At 41.7% G+C, this 22,508-nt stretch overlaps 1 long non-coding RNA gene across 1 annotated transcript; it reads right to left on the reverse strand.

Annotated features, from left to right (window-relative positions):
• Window positions 1-208: 208 nt before the first annotated feature.
• On the reverse strand, window positions 209-10,524 carry LOC116980904. Its single transcript, XR_004414092.1, has 3 exons — window positions 10,514-10,524; window positions 5,571-5,577; window positions 209-331 (listed from the first exon to the last, which is right to left on the reverse strand). It is a non-coding gene; the product is annotated as an uncharacterized LOC116980904 (long non-coding RNA).
• Window positions 10,525-22,508: the final 11,984 nt, after the last annotated feature.

The following is a 22,508-nucleotide window of genomic DNA, read 5'->3' on the forward strand; positions in this document are numbered from 1 at the left end:
TGAACCTGCCAAGGTCTTATCTTTCGGATGTGGGAGGAAACAGCACCCGGAGGAAACCCACAACATCACAGGAAGAATGTGCAAACTCTACACTGACAGAATTGGAGATCAGGTTTGAAGAGGTAGAGTTACATCAGCTATGCCATTGTGCCGCCCGACAGACAATTTTGCAATGGATGTTCCCATTAGCCATGTGACATAGACGTTCCTTAAGGAAGGCGATGAGGAAGAATTTTTTCAGTCAGAGGGAGGCGAATCTGTGAAATTCATTCCCACAGAAAACTGTGCAGGCCAAGTCAATAGATATGTTTAAGGCAGAGATAGATAGATTCTTGATTAGTACAGATGTCAGGGGTTATGGGGAGAAGGTGGGAGAATGGGGTTCAGAGGGAAAGATAGATCAGCCATGATTGAATGGCGGAGTAGACTGATCCTATCACTTATGAACATGAACCTATGACTCACTCGAGGCAAACGTTCAGAAGTGCTCGTCCATTTTCCAATGATCAAATTTAACTCACTGCAGCTTTAAAAAAAAAAAAGGCACAAATGGGGCCAATTTCTTGGCAAGACTGCACGTATAAGTATAAGAGATCAAACAAGCTCAGGAAAGTGTTATCACGTACTTATCAGCATACAGCACACAGTTTTGTAAGACTATCAGCCTTGTGCATGAGATCAGTACATCAACCAAATGCAGTCATTGTAGTTCCGTTAATCATTACCTACAACCGCCCTGCTCTAATGCTTGAAAACATTTAAAACAAAGGCAAGGGACACCAACCACAGATACAGACAGGGATGATCGCAGCTGATGGGTTTATTTTATGCCACTGAAATCATATGTCTGGTAATGCAAAACTGCAAGGGAAGAACATGTGCAAAGCGGCAGAAAGCATGTTGTGAATCAATGAGCATTTTGTAGGTTCAACGGCTGACATGAAATCGTTGCTCAAATCAACAGTGGGCATTTTTTGAAGCCAAATAGACGCTGCATTGTGTTTCGATTTGCATATCATTAATTTCTGAACAGCCCCAAGTCTATTCTGAATATCATTGTGCCTCCTGCACCTGTTCCAAGAACTCGAGATTGAGACTTCCCCTTTAATTTTCTTGGAAGAGATAAATATAGGCAGCCATCACATCATAATTTCAAATGGTGTTAGGCAAAGGGTACATTTCACTGCTCATTAGTCTAACAACAAGTGGCTGCAAAGTACAATTGTTTAATTTGTTAGAACTGTACTCGTCATGGGCAGTGTTAATCCTTTCATGTTAATTATTTCCTAATCCTGAGACAATATTGATTTCCAAATGGTCTTGCAGATATTCAATTATGTCATAAACATCTTAACCTGGAAGTTGTTCACACTTGGGGGCATCACAGTGGTGCAGCGGTAGAGTTGCTGCCTAACAGTTCCAGAGACCCGGGTTCGATCCTGACTACGGGTGCTGTCGGTACAGTGTTTGTACGTTCTCCCTGAGACCATGTGGGTTTTCTCCGGGTGCACCGGTTTCCTCCCACACTCCAGAGATGCACAGAGTTGCAGGTTAATTGGCTTTGGTAAGAATTGTAAATTGTCCCTAGTGCTAGTGTACCAGGATCGTTGGTTGGCACGGACTCGGTAGGCCGAAGGGCCTGTTTCTGAGTTGTATCTCTAAACGGAACTAAACTAAACTAGGCTGACAGGAAAATTGGAGTTTAGAGAGTTACATAGAGAGGATGATGGATTCTTAATTTAAAAAAAAAAAAATTTAAACAGCAGATGTTGGAAATCTGAAGTAACAAGAAAATGTAATGACATAGTCATCAGATCAGGTAGTATCTGGAGAGAAAATAACAGCTAATATTTCAGATCAATGATCCTTGATCAAAAGGTAATGGTTGGAGATCAATCATTTCATACACAGAACTTCCCTGAGAGATGTTCTTGATATAGGACCAGGGAGGGAATAGAGAGATACAGTCCATGTGCAGCACAAGGTATTAGTTTAGTTTGGCTTCATTGTCGGTGCATGATGGGCTGAAGGGCCAGTCCCTGTGCTATTCTGTTCTATGCTCTATGTCAATGTTCAGGCCTCTATAAATTGTAAAGTGCCCCTCACGTGTAGGATAGATTTAGTGTATGGGGTGATCGCTGGTTGGTGCAGAGTCAGTGGGCTGAAGTGCCTATTTCCATGTTGTATCTTTAAAGTCTAAAGTAACCATACAAATAGGAATTATGAAACATTGGAGCGGTGGTTTTGTGATTATTTCTCCCTGTGGTTCGTGAAAGGTGTTTAGAAATCCAGCAGGTGCTCTATCTGAATTATAGAAACATAGAAACATAGAAAATAGGCACAGGAGTAGGCCATTCGGCCCTTCGAGCCTGCACCGCCAGTCAATATGATCATGGCTGATCATCCAACTCAGTATCCTGTACCTGCCTTCTCTTCATACCCCCTGATCCCTTTAGTAGTAAAGTAAAGTAAATGTATTTATATAGCACGTTTAAATCAACTCGCGTTGAGACCAAAGTGCTTTACATAGAAAAAAATAAAAATAATTAAGCTTCCGTACATCCATAGAAAAATTAAAATTAAGAAAAATGACACAACATATTGTATAATTCAACACAAACGTCCCCCCACAACAGAATAAAAAATTTCCACTGTGGGGAAAGGCATCAGAAAGTTCAGTCCTCTCCCTCTGTGATCACCCGAGGTCGGGGCCTATTTGTGGCCTCCGCAGCCAGTCCGATGTTTTCAGGCCCTCTTGCCAGAAAGCTGGAATGCCGGCATCGGGTGAACACTCCTCGGCGGCTTGGAAATGTCTGGAGCGGCCGCTTCCTCCCCGGAGACCGCGGCACCCGAAGTCTTCAGACCGCGCTGGTTGGAGCTCCGACTCTGGTGATCTCGAATCCCAGGCTCCGCGGTGTTTAAATCCAGCGCCGCCTGCGACTGGACGCTCCGCAGCCACAGCTCCTCGGATGTTGGTCGGCGGTCACAGTACTCCGGAGCTTACCGCACGGTGACCCGGTAAGGCATCACCCACTCCGTGTTGGTGTCCCAGCGCTGCACCGCCGCCGAAGCTGTAGTCCCGGCCGATCCCGACAGGAAACGCTGCAACAGTCTGATGGTAGGCCGCGAGGAAGGGGCGAAGAAGCAGCTCGGAGGGAAACCGCCTCTCCGACCAGGTAGGGACCAGGAAAAGTTTCCCCCTTCCCCTCCCCCCACCCACCACATAAAAGAAGACCTCCAACAAACATTTTGTAGTAACAGGACTAAAAATAAAAAAAGGGTGAAAGGACGGACTGCAGGCAGAGCAGCCATACACAACGGCGCCCCACCCTTGCAGTCCGCCATCTTTTTTTTTTAGCCACAAGGGCCACATCTAACTCCCTCTTAAATATAGCCAATGAACTGGCCTCAACTACATTCTGTGGCAGAGAATTCCACAGATTCACCACTCTCTGTGTAAAAAATGTTTTTCTCATCTCAGTCCTAAAAGATTTCCCCTTTAGCCTTAAACTCTGACCCCTTGTTCTGGACTTCCCCAACATCGGGAACAATCTTCCTGCATCTAGCCTGTCCAACCCCTTAAGAATTTGAGGGGTTTAAGAAACCCTTATGAACCTTGATTATAGTTTCTGAGTTTACTTGTTAATCAAAATTGTAAATTAGTTTTATACTTCAACAAGTACGATGGCACTAATTCAAGTTAAGACAAATATTCAAAACATAACTGATCGACGAGCTATGTAGCTATTTCCCGAGAATTTCCCTTTTGACGATAGCATGAGGCAGAATTAACTTTCATGACTAATAATTGCTGCTGTTTGCATGCAACATGCTGGTAACGGTGCAGTCATGTGAGTTCTGTACTCTGTTCTTGCACTCTTAAAAGCAAACTTACTTTAGCCCCTTCAGAAGGAAGCACACCCTGAATAAACAACAGCAGGAATTGAACAGAAGTTCTTCTCTGAAGTGCTCAGCCATTGAATTGTCAGATATTTGACATGCTCGGAATGTTTTTTTTTTCATTGAATTTTTGTTTTGTTTGTGTTCTTCATTAGACATAAGGAGCTGTCAAGTCTTATTATATGAATCAAAAATCTTACCTTATGCACTTCATTGCTGATTCCTTACCGACTTGGCAGCCTGCATGCCAAGAAAAATGAAGAACCAAATGAGAAAAGACAAGCCACATGGCAGCCACATACAGAGCAGTCGAGCTTTAAGCACTGACTGCAAATTAAATGGGTTAAACTGATACCATCTGAATTTGGGCTATTATCCAGGAGCATTACATCAGTTCAGCAGTAAACCATTTAGACCTTCATGTTCAGCCTTCTGTTCAGCTAATGGAAGTTTTCCCTTCCTTTTCAATTACACGCATTGCGTGCACACCTCACATATCTCTCTCAAGTTTCAACAATATGTTTTAAGTCCAGCCAAAGACCCTTTGATAGGTTTACGTTGAACCTTTCACCAGTTCCTCTGACATTTTTCAGCCAGTGAGACACAGCAGAAGGGCAGAAAGAGTAGGACAAGGTCAGGCAAGAGAATTAAATATTCCACATTGTGGAACTCAATCCAATACCTGTGTCTTTACCATTGCTTCTGTAGTGCATAGGCAGACTCATTTGGAGATGAGGGAATCGTCAATATTATATTTAAATCCAACATCCTTTTGGTGTTGGAAGGAACTGCAGATGCTGGTTTAAACTGAAGATAGACACGAAATACTGGAGTAACTCAACGGGTCAGGCAACATTCCTGGAGAAAAGGAATAGGTGGCGATGCAGGTTGAGACCTTTCTTCAGACTGCCCGGTTTGAACTTTATTAATAGGATATCATGAAGGCATCTCCGGGTGGATTTCTAAAGATAAGGTGGTCGCGCCATGTGGAAGACACATGTATATCATTTCTGTAAATAATCTTTACTTTGGGACCTCCCAGCACTTGGCTGTTTGCCTGTGAGAGATTTTTAAACTGAAGTCTTTGGAAATGCTGACGGCTTTGGAGGGCTGGTATACAGAGTAAAATCTGCCAAAGTATGGTGAGCTTACATAACCCAGAGCTCGGCGTATTAGCAAAAACAAAAAACTCATGCCCATCACTGAAGATATCGCTTACTGATTTTCACTTGACATCGAGTTACTGCAACCTACAACACATTTCCACTGTCGACTTAGTCAGTCAATGGTGAGCGACACATGCTATAATACCATTGATAATTTATTGCTATTTTCCAAATGTTGGCAGTAATTAATTAGTCCGCAGCAGTAGAAAGTATATGGATAAGTGAACCAGCTAATGTCTTTGATATAATACAAAGAGCTGAATTCTACAGTGCAGGGTTGACCTTTGGCTTTGTGAGCAGTTGGACATTGACCTAGCCACGCCATCTTCCATATATAAATGTAAATATGTAGTTTTCAAGAGAGAGTTAGATTTAGCTCTTAGGGCTAAGGGAATCAAGGGATATGGGGAAAAAGCCGGAATGGGGTACTAATTTTGGATGATCAGCCATGATCATATTGAATGGCGGTGCTGGCTAGAAGGGCCAAATGTCCTACTCCTGCACCTATATTCTGTTTTCTATGAAATTCTAGTTTATGTGTCCAGCCCTTTTAGATAGTCAATGTTAATGACTCAATTGCAGTAATAATATGAATAATTGTGTTTGTAATTGTATGTTAACAATGAATGATAGCGTTAATTGTGGGTTTATACATCTCCCAGACTTAGTTTAGTTTAGGGATACAGTGTGGAAATAGGACCTTCAGTACACGCTGACCGTCAATCACCCTCACACCAGTTATATGTTATCCCACTTTCTCATCTACTCCCTATACACCAGCAGCAATTCACTGAAGCCAATTAACCTACAAACACTCACGTATTTGGGATGTGGGAGGGAACCGGAGCACCCGGAGAAAATCCATGCGGTCACAGGGAGAACGTGCAAACTCCGCATAGACAGCACCCTTAGTTAGGACCGAACCCTGGTCTCTGGCGCTGTGAGGCAGCAACTCTACCGCTGCACCACTTCTTGCATCTCACGAGTGAAATCAAGGTGAGAATACAAAAGCAATTTAAAAAAAACTGAATTGCTATTTCTAAGAACACAAAAGCAATTGATAAAATCACCGGATAGAGAAACATGCCCATTTGTCATGTTTCTCTTGCCTATTTGTAAGAATAGCTTTGGTGACAGTACATTCAGACAGTATTGTGGTTTGTAGGTGGGATTTGTCATTTTTTTAGCTATGACCAGTCTATCGGTGTGGGTGAATGTTTGAATATCAGATGAAGACCAAGATGATCTGTGGCAGCAGAAACAGGAACAACAGCAACCACGCTATCGTCTGTGTATCTGAGTAAGAAACCTGATCCTCACAGACCTGCAGCTGCAGAGGAGAGAAGACTCGGTAAAGAGCTACAACTTGCAGGACTGCATCTACAAAGCAGAAGATCACCCTTCTCAATATGTTGGATGCTCAACATATTGCATTAGAAATTGGCAGGTGTTTGCTGCATTGCAGGGGGACCATGGTGGAATGGAGATGATAAAGGAGGTAAAAAGGTTCTCAAACAAGCTTCCCCTAATCGTGCAATCACCGCAAAGTGAGACTGTCCATATTTTACCAGTGACCGTCAACGGGGTTTTCAGTTGCCCTGTCTCTGGATTCTCCCTCTTACTGTCCCCAATAATCTTTCAAGCAGATAGCTTCATCAACAGCTTACGACAATCCTGGATTCATCCTATCATAGAGTCATAGTCATACAGAGTGGAAGCAGGACCTTCAGCCCAACTTGCCCACAGCGACCAACATGTCGGTCCATTACGTTTGCTGCTGTGTGATGTTCTGAAATACTTGGCAGCCATTTCCGATCTAAAATCTACTGAACATCTATTGTAAAATCTTCTACTTGCTAAATATTCATTAGAATTATTTTGACACACTTTTGTATGCACTGCCATTGAACTAATAAAATATCTGCTGTTTAAGCATTTAGTGTTATCTATCAATTTCTACAGAAAGAAGACATAGGTTTAAGGTAAGGGGGGAAAGATTTAATATGAACCTGAAGGGTAACTCAAAGGGGGGTAGGTGTATGGCACGAGCTGCTGGAGGAGGTAGTTGAGGCAGATACTATTGCATAGAAACTTAGAAACATAGAAAATAGGTGCAGGAGTAGGCCATTCGGCCCTTCGAGCCTGCACCGCCATTCAATATGATCATGACTGATCATTATGCTCATGGCTGATCATATATGATCATGAAACATTGCAATGTTTAAGAAACCTTTAGACAGATATGTGGATAGGATAGGTTTAGAGGGATATGGGCCAAACGCAGGCAGATGGGGCTAGTGTAGATGGGACATGATGGCCAGTATAGGCAAGTTGAGCCGAAGGGCCTGTTTCCTCACTGTAAGTTTCTATGACTCTAAGATATCAAATTCAACATTACTATTGAGGGGCTCTAACTTCATTAATACTAGGGGATTTTGATTGAATGGAAACGTTGGAAGCAAGTTGGCATTCACTCATCATTTCTATAGTAGACAATCGATTTATACTTTATTCATGAAACTGGCAAGATATGATTAATATCAAAGTCAATATTCAGTTAGAAAGTTGAATATACATAGAAAGGATGAATAATGCTGACATGCTGATTTTAATTTAACGTGGATATATCGAAGTGAAATAATGATTAAAATTACAAACAGAATTTAATGCCATACAACCAACATCTGTAGAATTGCCTGATGGCTGTTCCACAAAAGAAATTAAATACACACTTTGTACTGTAAGCCAAAAGCAATTTCCTGCAATTATAAGAGAAATAAACTTACTCGTATGCTAAGATTGAATTTTCACTGACATCTAGTGAAGAGGATACGGTAATCATAATGAGGAGGCTGAGAAAAACATGTCTGTCTGCTTGAAAAATAATATGGAAATGATAATTTTGTCCATGTACATGTGCACCACTTAGAGCTCCACATGCCCGCAGTCTTACCATTTAGCCTGAGATGGTAACTATGAGCAGAATATAGTTAGATGATGTTGTGCTGTTCACGGACCTAAGCAAATTAAATGCTAGAAGCTCTATAGGGTTAACAGGCATGTTACGTAGTGCTAGAGTTTCTTAAAGGGCTTCCAGTTGCATTTAAGGTTGATCTCTGAAGAGGGCAGGAAGAGCTTGAATACTTCCATAGTCCTCTAGGTGCTGAGATGTGTGAAATATCTGTAATAAGAGAGATGAATTAATAGCACAACTAGATGTAAATGGATGGAGTATATGGACCAAAGAATCTTGCGTTCAGATGGGCACCCAACAGCAATTACATTGTGCCTATTGGCCACAGGCTGCTGGACTCTTTGAACGAGCCAATCAAACATTGAAAAACAAACTCGCCAAATTACAGACTGAAACAGGGACCAATTGGCTTAAACTACTCCCTGTGGCACTATTCCAGATGCACACCACCCCAGCAGGGAAGGCTCAGTTGAGTCCAACAGAGATTGTATATGGCCGTCCACACAGAACCACATGGAGCCAGAATATTACAAAGGCTGTTCACTTTCATCACATGACAATGGAAATGACTAACTATATCTTATTGTTAACCAGGGCATTGAGTGATATACACTCTAACCACTACGTCTAAAATTAAACCTGGTACTTATGTAATGATCAAGAATTGGTTGAGGAAGAGACTGGACATTCAGTGGGAAGGACCTTAAAAGGTCCTTCTAACAACCCCTACCGCAGCTAAGGTGGAGGGGAGGGACGCGTGGGTTCACTATCACCACTATAAGATTGTCAGTATGGTGCCTAAGACATAAAAAGCTAACCTCTTCTTTCTTTCAAGAAAAGCCTTTCTAGGATACATCACGATGGACATACCGCTGTTGTTCGCCCATCTTGGGACATTGATAGCCATCGGGTCTGCGAAAAACAGTGTATGCCGATGTAATCTATCACCTATGTGATGGAGATGCACTGCAATGTGATGGCGATAGCAAGGAAGGAGAATCATAATTATGGAGTATTGCCTTGTTACTATGCTCCTTGTAAATTTGATTATGCATGTCAAAAGGAGGGAGTAAAAGACCCGGTGCCTATATAGATGAAGGGATTACCAGTAACATTAGCAGATTTGCAGATGACACAAAGCTGGGTGGCAGTGTGAACTGTGAGGAGGATGCTATGAGAAAACAGGGGGACTTGAATAGGTTGGGTGAATGGGCAGATACAAGGCAGATACAGTATAATGTAGATAAATGTGGGGTTATTCACTTTGGTGGCAAGAACAGGAAGGCAGATTATTATCTGAATGGTGTCAGATTAGGAAAAGGGGAGGTGCAACGAGACATGGGTGTGCTTGTACATCAGTCACTGAAAGTAAGCATGCAGGCACAGCAGGCAGTAAAGAAAGCTAATGGCATGTTGGCCTTCATTGCGAGAGGATTTGAGTTTAGGAGCAAAGAGGTCCTTCTGCAGTTGTAACGGGCCCTAATGAGACCACACTTGGAGTATTGTGTGCAGTTTTGGAGAGCTGGGCTTGTATACTATGGAGTTTGAAGGATGAGAGGAAATCTTATTGAAAAGTATAGGATTGTTAAGAGTTTGGACACGCTAGAGGCAGGAATGGGGTACTGATTGTAGATGATCAGCCATGATAACATTGAGTGGCGGTGCTAAAAAGCAAACAGTTGGATAACATGAAAGAAGCAAGTGACTGGGGTAATTAGGGCCTCAGAGGCTGGTCAGACTGGCTAATCAACATGGCTATGTACCTAGCTATTGCGATTATTTGCATTTTTGTAGGATTAGCAGTTGTAAAATGTGTATTGGGGAGAATGCAGACAGCACTGGAAGGCATAGGTGCTCCGAGAATGTTTTTGGTGAGACAGGATGAAGTATGTGATGAAGAAAGACTGAGTATGTCGATAGGGTGCAGGAAGAGTTTGAACGACTGGGAAGGATAGAAATAGGTAGGAACATGGGGAGTTATCATGGAATGATAAAAGGGAGGAATGAGAATATGCAGAACTGGGGATACTCCAGGAATGAGGGTTAAGTATTCTGTCTCCTGGAGATTAGGGGATATCTCGTGGATTATTGAAGTTAAGTTTCGCATTTTTACTGTGACATCATCATTCTTGTAAAACATGTGATGTTCGATGCCATTGTGATTGGCTAAGATGTATTATACTGTGTATAATTGTAATTGGGTGGAAAGATTGTCCCCACCTATATAAGCATGTGATACTGTAGTTATTGGTCTAGAATTACTGCCCATTGTAAGTTACCTCCCACTGTATCAACCATATATATATATACTAATTCCTTTGTTAGAGCACTTGTTTTCTCCGTGATTGTACTGGGAGAACTTCCTAGGGCAGGACAGAGAATCAAGGTCACCATGGTGAAATAAAGGATTTAAAGTATTCAGACTAAGGGGTAAATACTGGAATTATCACTACAAGTATGTAATAAGATAAACAAAATGGGTGAAGACAAATTTAGATCCGTTACAGTCAGGAACAGGGAAATGACAGAGTAATTAAATAAATACTTTGGTTCTCTCTTCATGGTAGAGAACGCAAATAACGTCCCAAAAATGCCAGGTCTCCAAGACTCCAGTAAAATGGAGGAATTAAAGGCAAATGGTGGTGGAGAAATGAATACCATTGAAAGCCAATAAATCCCCATAGACTGGTAATCTACATCTGAGAGTGCTGAAAGAGGTAGCCATGTAGAGAATCTATATGTGCAGGTAACAACTGCAGATGCTGGTTTAAATCGAAGGTGGACACAAAATGCTAGAGTAACTCAGTGGAACAGGCAACATCCCTGGAGAGAAGGAATGCGTGACGTTTTGGGTCAAAACCCTTCTTCAGTCTGAGTTACTCCAACATTTTGTGTCTACCTAGATAATGTATATGTTGGCTGTTATCTTCCAAAATTCTATTAGCTATGGAACAGTTCCTGGGGTTGACATATGCAACTTCACTATCTAAAGATGAGTGAGAGAATGAACAACAAACCTAAGACCAGTTAACCTAGCATGGATAGGACAGGTTTAGAGGGATATGGGCCAAACACAGGCAGGTGGGACTAGTGTAGATGGGACATGTTGGCTGATGTGGGTTAGTTAGGCCGAAAGGCCTGTTTCCAAATTCTATGAGTAATGAAAATACTGGAGTCCATTATAAAGGATGTAATTTAAAAAATCATAGAACATGTCAGTCGGATGAAATACAGTTAACATAGACTTATGAATGAGAAATCACATTTGACAGACCTACTGGATTTTTTTGAAGGTATAACTGTTAGAAGAGAAAATAAAAGCCAGATGTACTATAATGTGAATGAATGTGAAGTTATCTACTTTTGGGGGACTCGTAGAAAGGCAGTTTTGTGGTGTAGATTGGGAAATGTTGGTGTGCAAAGAGCAAACACACATAGCTGAATTCAACAGTTGAGAAAACAAATTGTACAATTGATGGACATTTTAAGACACTTGGATTAAAGGAGCAAGACTATACTATTACAATTATACAGATATTTGGTAATATAATGCCTGGAGGAATGAATGCAGTTTTGATCTCCTTACCTGAGAAGGGATACTGTATATAGCATATATGTGTGTATATATATATATATATACATGTGTGTGTGTGTGTGTGTGTGTGTGTGTGTGTGTGTGTGTGTGTGTGTGTGTGTGTGTGTGCGTGCGTGTGTGTGTATATATATATATATATATGTGCGTGCGTGCGTGCGTGCGTGTGTCCGTCCGTCCCAGCTGCAACTGAACCATCCTACCACAATCAGAGAGCAGTCCTGAACTACTATCTACCTCATTGGTGACCCTCGGACTATCCTTGCTCGGACTTTGCTGGCTTTGGGAGCTAATTGTTAAAGTAGTCCATTGCTAGTCATTTGTTATCTACTCATTTGTACACTCCTATATATGCACTGCAACATGTTTTACAGAAATACCCTTTGATTAAACACTTCGCAAGTAGAACCCACTTATCAGGAACCATTTAGTTCATCAAGCTGAGCAACTGAAGGATCTCTTGCACTTGTTTTCTGCTGAGAAGATAGTTTGCTTTTTAATTTAGTTTAAATTATTATTATCACATGTACCGATATATAGTGAAAAATTTTTTTGGTGCATACTACCCTGTCACTGAAAAGACTGTAGATGATTACAACCAAACTCTCCACACTGTAAAGATACAAGATAACCAGTATATCATTTAGTGCAAGATAAAATCCGACTCCTGCCCACTTGTAATCTATTCAAACCACATGTTGGTGGTAACTACTAACCACTACAAGCAAAATTCTTTATCAAGTGTTCTCTTCAGACTTGGCTCTCGTTTGAAAGCCTTGGGACATGATTTGGGAATTGGATTCCTTCCTTCCCGTGGAATAAGAAAGCCAACAGCGGACTAACCAATATCAAGAATTTTGATCCTCATGAGCAGTTAATAAATCAAATCAGACTCTATCCATTGGAGTCTGTTATATTTCTACTGATAGTTTTGGAGTCATATTTTGTAGTTCTGCTTATTTTTCTTCAAAATATCAAAGGGAAATTATCAGTGGCTTGGCAGATCGGAAGGTGTGATTTGAATGGCCACCTGCGGATGTATCTGATGTTGCTTGTGAAAATAATTCAAATGACTTAATGGCCATAATTGAAGTTTATTTCTCAACCATTCTTGGTTTTACAATGCTCTGCTCTTACTCTGGTACTCTGATTAGTCCCACACACCACCAGGTTCAACCCAGATTAACCCCATCATTGATAAATGAGGAACAGGCTACAATGCGATATTTTCATTGCAGCCCAAACAATTTCCTTCAGCAGGGTATCATAACTTTTTTGAGGAAAAACCACACAGCAATTCAGAATTTTTTCCCGTGCACTGTTTTCACAAATCACAAAAACATTGACAACAATCAGCATAAAACACTATTACTTGTGTGCAGACGGGGCTTCGAAGGACAAGACGCCGAAGCAAAGAAGTGGATGCCAAGATACTGAACGGAAATGATGGCAAAAAAACAAATAACCGAACGGGCACGACACCGAAAAGCCAAATAACCGAACGGACACAATGGCGAAAAGCCAAATAACCGAACGGACGCGTTGTTTCCGTTCAGCTACTTGGCTTTTCGGCGTAGTTTCCGTTGGGTATCTTGGCTTCCACTTCTTCACTTCGGCATCTCGTCCTTCGATGCCCTGTCCAGGTATCCTATTACTTTAGTGAGCATTCATTGTCCGCTAATCATTCATGTCTGTTTTGTTATCAAGAGATTGACAAGGAGGTGTTCATGGCAAGTTTTTTACACAGAGATTCCTGGATGGTGCTGGCAAAGAAATGTAAGTGATGAACTATCAAGGCCTTGATCTGTGAAATGTTAACACTACTTGGTAATATAATCATTGCTGGTTCCATCATCGACTTGTTAGCAGCTGCTATTTGCTGTCAATCGATATTCCTTTCAAGTGATTTTTTAAAAATCTTTTAATTTTGATTTTGTAGCTTTGTAAGTTTATCTTCAAGAGAGAAAGGAAAAAAATGTAAAATGGCGCGCACCCTGTGTGGCTGAGCACCAAAGTGACATCAGCACTTGCTCCAGATACCGCAAAGAAAATTAGCTTTGATGAAGTCACTAACCAAAATATCTATTTACACTTTGAGAAGTAGTTTGCTAAAATTCCACATGAAAGGCTATTAATTAAGCTCCAAGCCATGAGAATTCCATGTAAATCTTGTGTCTGGATAAGAAATTAGCAGAAGGGTTGGTAACACTAACCAACGACCAGGGGGCTTGTTAGAGGATAGACACAAAATGCTGGAGTAACTCAGCGGGACAGGCAGCAGAGAAGGAATGGGTGACATTTTGGGTTGAGGCACCTCTTCAGACTAAGGGTCGGGGAGAGGGAGACTTAGAGATATGGAAAGGTAAGGTGTGAAAACAAGGGTCAAAGGTGAAGGAAAATGTAGAATGAATCACTGTTAGCTGAGGGGAAGGTGACAAGGAGGACTACAATCAGTAAATTGAATCAGGAGGACTGTGAAACTAGTCGGAGAACTAGGATGGGGAGGGATGGAGAGAGAGCGAAAGCAAGGGTTACTTGAAGTTGGAGAAGTCAATATTCATGCCGCTAGGTTGTAGCTGCCCAGGTGAAATATGAGGTGCTGTTCTTCCAATTTGCATTGGGTCTCACTGACGGTGGAGGGGGCCCAGGGCAGAAAGATCATTGTGGGAATGGGAGGGAGTGTTAAGGTGTTTGGCAACCAGGAAATCACTAAGGCCTAGACGGATTGAGTGGAGGTGTCAGGATGGGTGGACCACATCTTGTAATCTATCATCTGATTCAGAAACGCAATGCAGATGACACCAGGCCAGGATAAGCCATGAGAATCGACAGAGGCAGCACTGATACTATAGAATGAATTAAACTAAATGTCCAGAATTGACAGTCACATTTAATATGGCAGACCGAGCGGAAAAATCCCCCCTAAAGTAACTCATATGTCCCTTTCTCTGATAAGTGCCACAGATAAGACCACAGAGGTGGCTGAAATGATCTATCCCAAGTCTTAGAAGGATGAAGTGTTCTGCCCAAAGGATCATAAGGTCATAAGTGATAAGAGCAGAGTTAGGCCATTCAGCCCATCAAGTCTCCTCCACCATTCAATCCTGGCTGATCTATCTCTTCCTCCTAACCCCATTCTCCTGCCTTCTCCCCATAACCTCTGACACATGTACTAATCAAGATACTGCTACATGCTGATTTAAATGCTTGAGGCCGGTTTCTGGAAGGTCCATAACCACTGTTATGAAAGTGGTGCATTATTGTTGCATATGTTTATTATTCCTTATGTTATTTTCCCGACTGCCTAAACTCAAAAGCCCAACAACAAAGGAGATTGCAATAAGTGGTGAACACTGCCTGGTCTTTCACAGGTACAGACTTTCTCCACCTTCGAAGGGATCTATAGGAAGCACTGCCTCAAAAAGGCAGCCAACATCATCCAAGGACTCACACCACACCGACCAAGCTCTCATTTCACTTCTGCCATTGGAAATGTGGTACAGAAGTCTGAAAACGAGGACCTCCAGGTTCAGGAGCAGGTTCTTCCCAGCAACCATCAGGCTATTGAACAATATAAACACCAACTAAACTGAACTATGAACAGTCTTGGCTGCATTACGGACTTTGGGCTTTTGTTTTGTTTTGCACTAATATCAGGTTATTCATTTATTGAACTTTTGTTTTGTTCTGTCAAGTACAGACCTCTGTAATGCTACTGCAAGTAAGAATTTAATTGTTCTATTTTGGTGCGTATGGCTACCTTACAAATGAGACAAGTGTAAAATGGGAAGAGATACTGGCAGGAAGCGTGTGTCATATTTTGTTTGATTTGAGTATCTAAGAGGCCGCGCGAGTGGATCGGCCGCAGCCTGCAGTGGCACGGAACGGCGGAGCAGCAGTGGAGGACATCGACAATATTGTCTGGCCAGGCCGACCACTACAACCAACCCAGTACCGCCACCAGGACAATGGGCCTTTCTGGCCAAGTTAATACTCTAACATTTTGAACAACTTTGGACTTGGAGGATATAAGAAAGTGGCGGAAACATGGTGACTCTCATACACTTCTTCCTCGTGTCCGGCCATCTTCTATATCACGTCTTTCCGGGCGGTCAGTGATGGTTGACGGCCGGTGGTTGCAGAATTGGCTACTTCAGTCAGTCACTGTGGCACAGTTTCTGTCGTCAGCATTGCCCGGGATGCGCCACGTGGAGGCTTCTGCTTGCTCAGTGTAATGTACTATTCCTACACTCTTGTACCTTGTTATGATTGGGTCAATGTATAGAAGGGTTTTTACTGAACTGTTTGCAAATAAGAAATTTCACTGTACCTAAGTACATGTGACAATAAAGTACCATTGAACCGTTAAACACGTGTTTGCAAGTGTACCCTGAATGCTCAAACCTTTTCAGTCATTTCACTGGACATCTCACTGGACAGTCACAGTGGCGCAGCGGTAGAGTTGCTGCCTTACAGCGAATGCAGCGCCGGAGACCCAGGTTCGATCCTGACTACTGCTGCTGTCTGTACGGAGTTTGCGAGTTCTCCCCGTGACCTGCGTAGGTTTTCTCTGTGATCTTCGGTTTCAGCTTTGAAAAGACATGCAGCTTTGTAGGTTAATTGGCTTCGTAAATGTAAAAAGAATTGTCCCTAGGGGTGTAGGATAGTGTTAATGTGCGCGGATCGCTGGTCGGCGTGGACCCGGTGGGCCGAAGGCCCTGTTTCCGCGCTGTATCTCTAAACTAAACTAAAAACTAATCTCACTCTCAGATCTGATTATTATCATTAATTGTAAAAACTCAATGGTTTTACATAAACAATATATTTTTTTAACATTTGGACAGGTTCATGGATTGGAAAGATTTATGAACCAACCACAGGCAGGTGGGACTAGTGTAGATGCAGCATCTTGCTCGGCATGGGCAAGTGGGCCAAAGGGCCTGTTTCCGTGCTGTATGACTTCATGGCTTTATGACATGCTGTGAGAAACTGACAGAGATGAAGAAAGAGACACACTATAGATACGCTTTTGCCTGATTAAGCACCAACTTTTCCATATTTTGCACGCAAAATCTTAGGTGATTCTTTTCACCCTTTGGAAGTACACCCTTCCATTTGGTGTAGTTTAGTTTGGAGATGCAGTGCAGAAACAAGCCCTACGGTCCACCGAGTCCACGCTGACCAGTGATCACCCCGTACAGTAGCACTACCCTACACTCTAGGGACAATTTATAATTTTAACAAAGCCAATGAACCTACAAACCTGCACATCTTTGGAATGTGGGAGGAAACCAGCACTCCCGGAGTAAACCCATGCTGTCACGAGGAGAACGTACAAACTCTGCACAGACAGCACCCGTAGTCCGGATCGAACCCACGTCTCTACCACTGCGCCACCATGCTGCCCCGCTCTTGATGCACAGATGCTGCTTAACCTCCTGCATTTTCCATCAGTTTATATTTATATTTTGTAAACTATACTGGAAACAAGGCTGGATTCAGCCCTCATCATGAACTACGTACTAAAGTGACCCAATGTCTTTGATGAACCTCCAAATCCCTTTGATTAGTTTGTACTGCATCTCCAACATACATGGTTAATTGAATACACAATAAAAATCCATCTGGAACTTCCAACAGGAAGTAAATAATGCTAGGTTATTAAATCCAAGCGAACACCTCCAATATTTTGATAACAGCAGACTGCTTTTAGACAATGTCTGTGTGCGGAGGTTGATTGAAACTCTCCCATGGCAGACTATTCCATCCTGTTTCTGCCTTAAACACTGCTGCATTACAGGCATCTTGCCAGGTGATCTATGAAAAAAAGAATGAGTGCATATACTTCATATTAATTTTAGGGACTCGACATGAAGCAGCCTGATAAAGAACGTCTAGACAGAGATTGCTGGGGAGTATGTTTGACCTCTTTTTGTTTCCCAGTGAGCTTGATGTTGATAGTTCAGTAACTTCCAAGAAGTTGAAACGGTATTTTCCGGGGGTTGTTCTGTGTATCAATGGCTCTCCTGTTGTTTCTGGGCTTGCACTTGCTTTGGTTCTAACTGTGTGAACACAGAAAGGGTTTCTGTCAGTTAATTAGCAGAAGGCAAAGAAACTTTGTCTGAACCAACAAAATTCAATCATTGAATGTCGGTGTTGAGTCCCATTCTCAATAATCTGTCATGGACATATCACACAAAAAGTCAACGGCAAAAGAGAAGGAAATCGGTGTTTGTTTGTTCTTAAAGATGTTGTGAACAAATGAAACATAAATTAAGCCAAGAGTGAAAAGCTGGTAAGCTATTGAAAGAAGGAAAAGTTGATTGAGTCCTCTCAGGATACGAGAATTTAAGAATCTCAAGTTAAACAAGTTTGAACAATAGGGATCCTGCATTGACTGGTTGAGGAAATATCAACTGAAATACATTTCTGTCTCGTTTCAGGAAGCCAGCGAGAAGTTCGGTCATGGCCTAATTTCAACAGAACTGAAGAACAAAGGAATAGTAAGGCCTTGCTGCAGCAGAGATGAGACCAGATCATCAGCTCTAGAAGTCGGACCCAATCTACCCTGAGGCAAGGAAACAAAGCTGAACTAACATTATATTTTGGAAGTTGCTCTTAAAAGTAACATCACTTCAGCTTTGTTTTCCTGCCTGGTTGATTGTAGGTTTGGTCGGTAGGCTCAATCTGCCCACTAAAAAGTGCTTTGAATCTGAATTGTGATCAGTCTCCTCACTTTACAAACGCAAGGCAAAGTCTTTTCACAAAGAAGTTATTAAAAAACTGCATTAGTTATAGAGACATTGTGGATGGCTTGATTGTAATCATGTATTGTCTTTCTGTTGACTGGTTAGCACGTAACAAAAGCTTTTCACTGTACCTCAGTACACGTGACAGTAAACTAAACTAATACTGTTATACAGCGCATAAACAGGTCCTTCAGCCCACCACATCCACTCTGGCCTTTTTGTCCATGTACTCTAATCACATTGCCTGTCCTAGAACTGTATCCCTATGGGCCTTGACAATGCAAATGGCTGTCTAAATGTTTTAAATGTCATGACAATATCTGACTCCACCACCTCCTCAGGCAGTGAGTTCCACATATTAACCACTCTGTGCAAAAAGCTTTCCCCACAAATGCCCTTTAAATCTCCTTCCTCGCACTATAAACATTCTATCCATCCTATCTATGCCTCTTTTGATTTTATATTCCCTTATCTGTACACCATGGACAGCTTGTTTGTAATAATGTATAGTCTTTTCTTTGGCTGAGTAGCACGGAACAAAAAAAAGCTTTTCACTGTACCTCGGTACACGTGACAATAATAAACAAAACTAAACATCAGAACACCCCTCAGCCTCCTTGGTTCCAGAGAAAACAAACCCATAATATCTAATCTCCTCTGCACCCTCTCGAGTACAACCATGTCCTCCCTATAGAACGGTCGGTCACCAGGACTGCCCAAAATACTCTGAGTGCAGCTTTGCCAGTGTATTGTCAAGTGGCAACATCACGCACCAAGTTTTATATTCTATGCCGTATTCTAGAATATGCCGTAGACAAGAATGCCATAGGCTTTGAGAGACACAGAGTGCTGGGGTAGCTCAGTGGGGTAGGCAGTATCTCAGGAGAACATGGATAGAGTCATGGAGTCATACAGTGTACACCGGCCAACATGTCCCATTTACACTAGTCCCACCTGCCCACGTCTCTCTAAACCTGTCATATCCATGTACCTGTATAACTGTTTCTTAGACGTTGCAATAGTCTGGAGTTGAGATAGTTGGGATAGGAGACTTTTTTGGGTTGGGTAACTGGCCTGAAACTTTGCATTCTGTGACTTCTTTTGTAAACCAGCATCTGCAATTCCTTATTTCTACTGTACAAAGAGCTGTCATATGCCTTTGTACCACCCAATTGACCAGTGTTGCCACTTTCAGGGAACTATGAATTTGAACTCTAAGGTTACTCTGCTTAGCACCCGACAATTTACTGTATATGTGTTACCTCTGTTTGACTTCCTAAAAGGCACCACATCACACTTGTCAGGATTAAATCCCAGCTGTCAACACTTTGCTCAACTTAACACCTCATTTATATCTTCTGTAGCCCCAGACAACGTCCTCACAATTCACCATACCACACATTTCTTATCATCTGTAAACTTTCTAATTTTACCTCTTGCAGTGTCAGTGTTCACCTATTCAGGTGAATATGTTAGTCAATATTTGTAAAAATAAATGTGTTCCAGAGTAAGTAATTCTTCAGAAAGCTTGCAGTGCTAAGCAATATTCAGGCCCTGAGCATGTAATGGTTGGCACGTGAATCAAATAATTGTGGCAGTAACTGACTGGTGCACACCTACTGAATTTATTTCATCAAATGTGCTGCAGAATAAATAACTCTTTAGCTACTAAAACAAATTGCTTAGGATTCACTCACTCACTTATTCAACTTATTTCAATGGATTTAGTTGGACAACCTTTGGCATTTAGTTTTGTTGTACGAATTGCTTGTTTGCTCTGGGATATCATCTTAAACTCCCACTGCCACACTGTATTCACAAGTTCTATGTAGAATTAGGCCATTCAACCCATCGAGTACTCCACCATTCAATCATGGCTGGTCTCTGCCTTCTAATCCCATTTTCCTGCCTTTTCCTTCATAACTCTTGACACCCATTCTAATCAAGCACTTGTCTATCTCAGCCTTAAAAATATCCCCAGACATGGCCTCCACAGCCCTCTGTGGCAATCAGTTCCACTGATTAACTACCCTCTGACTGAAGAAGTTCCTCCTCACCTTTTTAAAAGAGTGCGCTTTAATTCTGAGGCTATGACCTCTGGTCCTAGACTGTTCTACCAGTGGAAACATCCTTTCCACATCCACATATGCCTTTCATTATTCTGTAAGTTCCAATGAGGTCCCCACTCAACCTTCTAAAGTCCTGCGAGTAGAGGCCCAGTGCTCTCAGACGCTCATCATATGCTAACCCACTCATTCCTGGAATCATCCTTGTAAACCTCATCTGGACCCTCTCCGGAGCCTGTATTTAAGACACAGTTCTAATGGGTCCCTGTGTAGGGATGAACTGCAGATGCTGGTTTACATTGAAGACAGACACAAAATGCTGTAGTAACTCAGCGGGTCAGGCAGCATCTCTGGAGAGAAGGAATAGAGTCCCTGGCACCCTCAATAGCGACGGGCATTGATTGTGTTCTCCTTCCTGGACGTTCTACAAAGTTAAAGTGAGGAGTTGAAAGAGAGTTAAACTCTGTACCTTCAGATCAATACCTTCAAATCTGTTTAAAAATATCCTAATATTAGCAATGTTACAAAATTTTGAGATTTAAAAAATCAAGTCTGTAATTTATCCCATCAGATAAAGCATAACAATAAGTTTAATTTGACACCTAATTCACTTTCATATCTCAAGTATTTAAAAAGCTATGGCCATTTTCATACTGGGAAATGAGCATTTTGTTCCCTATTGATTTTCTATGGGCATAACAAAAAAGCTGTGATCGTGAACAGTCAAAAGCACATAACTTTCTTAAAAATTAAGAGAACTGAATGAAATTTTCAGTTATCATAGATTGAAGCATTCTGAAACAAATATAAAATAATCTTACTTGGATGACCTGAAATTAAAGCATATAATTAGTTAGTTACCTAATTGTAGCTAATTTCAGACTTCAATTACTAGATCTAAACATCTATCCATTTCTTAATAAATGATTAACATTTTTAAATAGCCTAAATGTCCAAATAATATTCACAAATAATTCACAATAAAACATGATTTTTAAATCTCATTTACATTAATTTATAGGCCAAATGGAAGGAATTCAGTGTTCAATTGCTGTAAATAAATGCCCATTTAAATCAGCTTTCCAGTGGGTCCCTGTGGAACGCGCTGGTTTAGAACGTTCACATTGCATTAGATTTGTGCCCCAAATGCCGAGAAAAATACTGCGGGATATAATGGGCCCAAAATGAGCTACTCGCAATATTAAACTTTGTATAAAGGGATCTTAAGAAGCCCTTTTTAATGTAAAAATATGCAGCCTAACTTCAGTTATTTGCTTTATGAGACCCTGCGGTTGCTGGTGGTCGCGGGTTTAGAGATTGATTTTTAAACTACTATAACTATTATACGAGGCCTTTAAAACTAATAATAGCTTTTGCGACGGGGTCTTTCAGCGATTTTTCGTTAATAATGAACTAGGCTGAACATCTTCGATTTGAACAGCCTAGAGAAAATCGCGTTTTAAACCCGCCCCCCTCTAAACGGCGCCAAAATCGCGCACACCCGCAGCAGCAGATTTTCAGCGACGCTTCAGGTAGGCTTTGCAACATACCTACTAATATCTGTTCAAATTCTGCCTGTAACTCAGTCTTTATGTTCTCCACTGATAATGTTAGTACAATAGTGAGATTCCTCACAGCACTATATCCTTTAAAGCTTCAGCCTTTGAAATTAAAATATTTTTCCACTTCGGAACATTTGGTGGCTCTGAGCCTGTACTCACTGGAGTTTCAGAAGGATGAGGGTGGAATCTCATTGAAGCCAACCGAATAATGAAAGGCCTAGACAGAGTGGATGTGGAGAGGATGTTCCCAGTAGTGGGACAGTCTAGGACCAGAGGACACAGCCTCAGAATTAATGGATGTACCTTCAGGATGGAGATGAGTAGGAATTTCTTAGCCAGAGGGTGGTGAATCTGTGGAATTCATTACAGCAGACAGCGGTGGAGGTTAAGTTATTGGGTATTTTTAGAGCAGAGATTGATAGGTTCTTGATTAGTAAGGGTGTTAAAGGTTATGGGGAAAAGGCAAGAGAATGAGGTTGAGAGGGAAAGATAGATCAGC

The sequence above is a fragment of the Amblyraja radiata genome, chromosome 14, assembly GCF_010909765.2.
Source record: "Amblyraja radiata isolate CabotCenter1 chromosome 14, sAmbRad1.1.pri, whole genome shotgun sequence".
Taxonomy (NCBI): domain Eukaryota; kingdom Metazoa; phylum Chordata; class Chondrichthyes; order Rajiformes; family Rajidae; genus Amblyraja; species Amblyraja radiata.